Source organism: Manacus candei, unplaced genomic scaffold (genome assembly GCF_025592945.1).
Source record: "Manacus candei isolate 608988 ecotype Guabito, Panama unplaced genomic scaffold, ASM2559294v1 h1tg000011l, whole genome shotgun sequence".
Classification (NCBI taxonomy): domain Eukaryota; kingdom Metazoa; phylum Chordata; class Aves; order Passeriformes; family Pipridae; genus Manacus; species Manacus candei.
In genome coordinates this window covers 26,855,457-26,861,518 of record NW_026138059.1, presented here as the reverse complement: position 1 = coordinate 26,861,518, position 6,062 = coordinate 26,855,457, and positions in this window count along the sequence as shown.

Here is a 6,062-nt window from a genome sequence, read left to right as displayed (position 1 = left end):
ATATATGGTGCATCCTCCATTTTGTGCTCCTGAAATCCTAATTCTCTGAGTACCTGAGCACATGCATACATCTCTCAACTCAGCAGACTTACCACGTTCAATACCAATAAATACAAGAAATGCAAATACTTGCATTTTTGCAGGATGAGGTCAGAAATGGTAATTACAAACACAAAATATCCACAGCTTAATGCATGCCGCATTAGCAGTACTGTACTGACAGGTCCAAGTAGGAATACTTTCAGATTTGTGCTTTGTCTTGATTGTATTTAAAACAAGGAAATATTTCCAGACGGTTTTGACTAACTTTTTAAAATATGACTTGCAATGCACATTTAATAAGGAATGAACAAAAGCCAGACCTCTGCAATGCTAGCCAAATCCTTTGGGAAACACAGGAGCTGTCCTTGGATGTGCTTATTTGGGTCATTGGAAGTTTTGCTCTTGAGTTTCCTGGGAGAGGAAACAGATTTCTCTACAAAATGATCCAGTGAAGACAATCATGTGTCTACAAAAACCCTTCCAAACTACTCCAGGAAAAGCCTCTCTCCTCTGAGGTAGTCTGAGCATTACCAGTCTGTACAGCCTGAGAACCTGTTGCAGCCTGTAAAGCTACCAGTAATTGTACTCGCTTGTGGGAAAAGCCAAGTTCATCTGTTCTTAGTAAAAGCATAATAGAAAGGTGCTCAACAGCTGACAAAGCAGTAGTAAGGACTTTATATTTGAGTTACTAGAGATACTATGCCAAAAACTCTGGAATTAAATAACAAAGAGCTTCCATGATAAGACAGCAGCTCAACTGCAGATGCAGTTTGCACACAATTGCAGAATTATTCCCTGCACAGCAGATGCTGTTGCCTTTTACAGGTGAAGCTGCTCTGAGCATCAGACCAAAGCAATTGTGACTTCAAAAGGAGAGTGAATCTTCTCACATGACATTTGCCCTGGCCTGCCTGTTCTGCCACTGCCATCAGGCACGTGACACAGACATTGCAGTTGTTTCAACACTGCTGGTTGTTGTTTTCATTTCCGATGTAAATAAATGTCATGCAAACATACTCAGCGTTTCTTACAACTGCTAAAATCATGACCTGAAAAACTACCTACACTCATCTTGCACTTATATAGCCCACACTCCACAGGTAAAGCAGTAAAATCACAAAAGCTAAAAATCATTAGAAGACACCCACTCATAAGATTTTACTACTCATTTCTACAGAATTGCTTTTTTCACATACATAAACTTTCATAGCTTCATTTTATCAAGCTCCCTTCATATCATATTATTCTCCTGTTAGTTTTTTCAATAGATTAAAAACATACTTTTTTTTTTTGAAAACCATAAACATTTCAATCAAATGAAAGTGGAAAGGTCACTTTGGCAAAAGCAGATGAAAGGTTGGCCACCAGCTTTGCCCACCCTACCTTATTCCTCATTCTGATGGCACCCTCCACAACCAGTAACTCCAAGATTTCTTGGGCACTACTTGCACAGGAATGTATTTAGATTCTCATTTAAGAACCCATTTATTTCTACAATTTAAGAATAGCACGAACAGGAGTGCCAGATTTTATAGTAAGCTCTTCAGCTTCATAAGAAGCTTAATGTTATGTAGTTTGGTACAGTACTGTACGTTCCTTTATAGACTCATTAATCTCATACTACATACGTTATTTGGCATCTGATCAGTATATTAAGGGAGATTTTGAAGATACAAATGGGAGCTGGACTTTTGAATTCCCTGACTTTCAGTGGGAACCTGGTTTCTAACTTATCATAAGATTTTTTTCAAAGTTTCCCTTGCAGCACAACTCCCTAACCAGATTCCCCAACCTCAGTATTTGGATTTATACTGTTAATTTACTGGTGTTTTACTTGGGAAACTCTAGTGCCTTTTCAGTCTTATATAAATGTGTATATAGGTGTATTCTATAAGTACATGATATATCATATACAGTCAGTGTTTGCTATCAACAGCTGTACTCATTAAACATATTTACATACACCTTTTTTTTGCTTTTAACCTTTCAGTGTATGTTTTTTGTATCCAATCATTAACACTCTGCTCCTTTCCATTCCCACAACGAACCAGAGAGATTTGTTTGCTTTTCTTTATTTCTAGAAACACTCAAAATCACAATAAAACTTCACATTTGTACAGCACCGTGTGTTTTCTACCTTCAAAAGAATGATCTCCATGAGTTTATACATGTATATAAGACCTTTTTTGCTCAAGACCTGATCCAGACAAATACAAAATGTCCTCAAATCTGGTTATGCTGCTTGGGCTGGAGAGCCTTGTGATTTCACAGGAAGGGCTCGGATAAGAAGCCTGCGTGCAAACTCACATCACCACAATGATGACACTAGCTTTCCACCCCAGATTGTGTACATTACACTCCTTGTTCTTCTCGCTTTGGGTGATATTTTACAAAATAATTCAGACCTATTTCTCAGAGGTTAACCCAAAGCCCAGCCTGGGATGATGCTCTTTTCAAAAGCTGAAGAGTATTGGCAGGTCTGTGTGGATCTTGGATAGACACAAGTTCTGCCTACAAGCAGATGAAGAGATCTATGTCTAAATGAAAAGGCTGGGAGGTTGGGAGACTAAAATCTTTAGTAGTTTCTAAGGATGATGCTAATTACTGATAGGGTGAAGCAGCAAAAAGGCAGAGTTCAGTCTGTAACAGATAGAATACTGAGAAGGTATGAAGAATGATAAATTATTTCTTCCCTAGTAAAAAAAGATTCTCATAGTACTCAAATCAATAGATGTTCCTTTGTATATGTAGCACAATTAAGAGATTCAGTACAAAACAGATCCAAATTCCCTGCAAGTTCTGATGAGCAAGTAGAAACCCCTGGGACTCCCCTCTCCTGCACTTGCTCATATGGCAATGTGGTATTTGACGGAGCCCTGAGGAAGCAGCAAAGAGAAAGGGAAAGAAAACATGAGAAACCATGTACTGCACATTCCACACCAGCTTGGTGGCAGTACAACACAAGGCCATTCAGATGCTCAAACAAATCTTTGAAAGCTGAACAAATGGTAGAGTGTGAAGCATATTCCAACCTCCAAGAACCAAAAGCATATATAAACAGGAAAACTATGGAAAATTGTAACTTCTGATGAATTTTGTTATGAAACAAGACTCCAGTACTGTAATGAACGTGCACCAGAGCTGTGTGCTTTTATCCTTCAATAACTTCTTGAGAAGTTAGGAAGAAATGAACCACTATTACACTTGCTAGGTAACTCTGAGACTAAACAGCTGAAAAGATAACTGTATAGGGGCAGCCAAGAGCTCAGGTATGGTATCTACTCAGCTCACTGAAAGGACATAGCGACCGAGACAGAGTTCCCAAAAAAACATGCAACTATCCAGGCTTCAGGCTGTAGGGAGTGCTGAAGTCTTTCACTAGATTGTAGCAGAGATAGCAGTTGCTATTGGGATCATTCAGCCTGGAGAAGAAGCAGCTTTGGGTGATGTAATTGCAGCCTTTCAGTACCTAAAGCAGGCCTACAAGAGAGATGGGAAAGAGACTTTTTACAAGGGCCTGTAGTAATAGGACAAGCAGGAATGGCTTCAAACTGAAAGAGGGTAGGTTTAGATTGGATATTAGGGTGGTGAGGCACTGGAAGAGGTTGCCCAGAGAAGCTGTGGATGTCCCATCCTGGGAGGTGTTCAAGGCCAGGGTGGGTGGGGCTTCGAGCAATCTGGTCTACTGGGAGGAGTCCCTGCCCATGGCAGGGATTGGAACGAGGTGATCTTTAAGGTCCCTTCCAACCCAAATCATTCTGATACTCTGTAACTATCACGAACTACAGCACCATACAAATGGCTGTTTACACTGTCCTCAACCACATGAACTTAATTCTTTCCCAGGACTGAAGCATATGGCTTGTCACTGTATTTTTAAATAAGAGCATTCAGATGTAGTTGTAGCTGAGAAAAATTCTGGAGGAGTTTGTCACGACACTTTTGGCTTCCATTAGTGCTTAAAGGGATCTAAACCAGCAGCAGACTTACTCAACTTTGGTTTAGTAGAGTTTGGGTAAGAACTCTTATATGAGATGCACTTCTGTTCCTCATGAGAACAAAAGGTGGGGGGCAGCAGGAACCAAACAGGCTGGTAGACAAAGGCTCTGTGGAGGGCTGCTACCTTAAGGGAAGGAAACTGCAAACCCTATGGGGGAAAAAGGAAATAAAAAAGGCAGTCTACATTATAATTATTTAATCCTAAACACTTGTCTCTAAATAATAGTCTGTTTTCAAGAATGCTGTTAGCAAGTTATGAGATCACTCAATGAATACTAGCCAGACTTAATTTGACGATGTGTCATGACCCTTCTTCACAGGAACACAGTCCTGCTCCCTGTGACTGCCATGGGATCAGGTACAGAGCACTCAGACAATGGGAGGGAAATGATTACAGAAATCGGATTCACAAGAACATAAAGCTGCTTCCCATTTACTATTTGAAAAAAGGCTGCTGGGCCCTTCTATACCAGGAACACAGCAGGTTGCAAGTTCTCTCCTTAAGTCTTTTCATTAAAAAAAAATCCATTGCATTTCATGTTTTGTTTTGCCTGAAACAAGGTGTTATCTTTCACTCAAATTCTAGGACAGATATTAAATAAGGAAATACAATAGCTTGGTGGGCTGATAGAGGTTTTAAGTTCTTCACAACATCTGGATACAATAACCTCATCCTTACATATCTGTGATTTGCCATCAGCTGCTCAGAATAATTTCAGCCATTACAGTTCATTACCTACACACTTTGATTAATTGCTGAGAATACTATTCCTGACAAACATTCCAATATTCTTAAATTATAATCAGCTTGGGGAAGACTGCAGTTAGGGCAACTTAAAAAACATGACAGATTTTTTCATATACATTTGATTTATGAGCACAAATGACTGAAAATCAAAGTGAGTTTTATTCCCACAGAAATTTCTCTCATATAGTATCATTGTGATAGTAAAATTACAATGTTAATTTTCAGACTGCTTTAGTTCTGAATCTCAAGAATAAATATCCTGAGACACAAATCAGAGTTAGGTCACATGGGGCATTGAACAAGGAGGCTGAATGAGGATTCAAGCATTCAGCAAATGCAGCCAAGATCACCTGATCTAGTGTTGATAATAATCCCACTTCAAACTGGAGGCTGGACCAGGTTTAGCCTGACAGAAATCCTACAGAGAACCCTCCCAAGCACCATTCCTATTATTCTATCAATTCTAACATGTTTTAACACTTAAAACAGACCTAGGATTATAAAGACTAACATTAAATATTGTACTTGAAAAGCATTAACCCTCTGAAAGGCAGACCAAAATGGAAAGCTTAAAACCACCTCACTCTTATAATTCAAATAAAATCATGCAGCATCTCAATATTAAGCAAACGACAAGAGAATTTAATCACAATATAGTGGGTTGGCTTTTGCATTTTTTTTTTAGGCCTTCCTTAGCAACGGGGGTCAGGAACCGAAGGAAGTATTCCATATCATCCTTTAACATAACACAACATACAAATAAGGTGTAGATAAGAGATCTCGTTCTCTTCTCTCTGACGGTGGCTGAAGGCGACAGGTCTCTCTGCAGACGGGTCTTTGCCTATACAAGGCCAAGGCCTGGCTGCTCAGACCTGCTGTTATCTCCGGTCCCTCTGGGAGGCGTGGGGAGTTGGCTGGTGCTTTGCACAGTTCTGCTGTCTCGTTCAGGGAAGTATTTAATTCTTTTTTTTTATTTATTTGCTAGCTCTCTATTAATGGTGTATATTTGGAGGATATTTGTTTTGTTTTGGTTTTTATCCTTGTTTCCCCCCTCCCTTTTCCCTTTTTTCCCCCCTTGGGAGTTCCCTATTGTGTGTACAATATATTCAAATTGTATATATAATTGTAAATATATGTAAATACATATTTTTGATATAATCCCATTTTGTTTGGGCTTCTTTGGGTTTTCTGTGGTTCGTTTTTTTCCTCGCTTGAAAGAGTGGGAGGGGGGAGGGGACAGCTTGGACTTGGCAAGAAAGCCAGGCCAAACTGA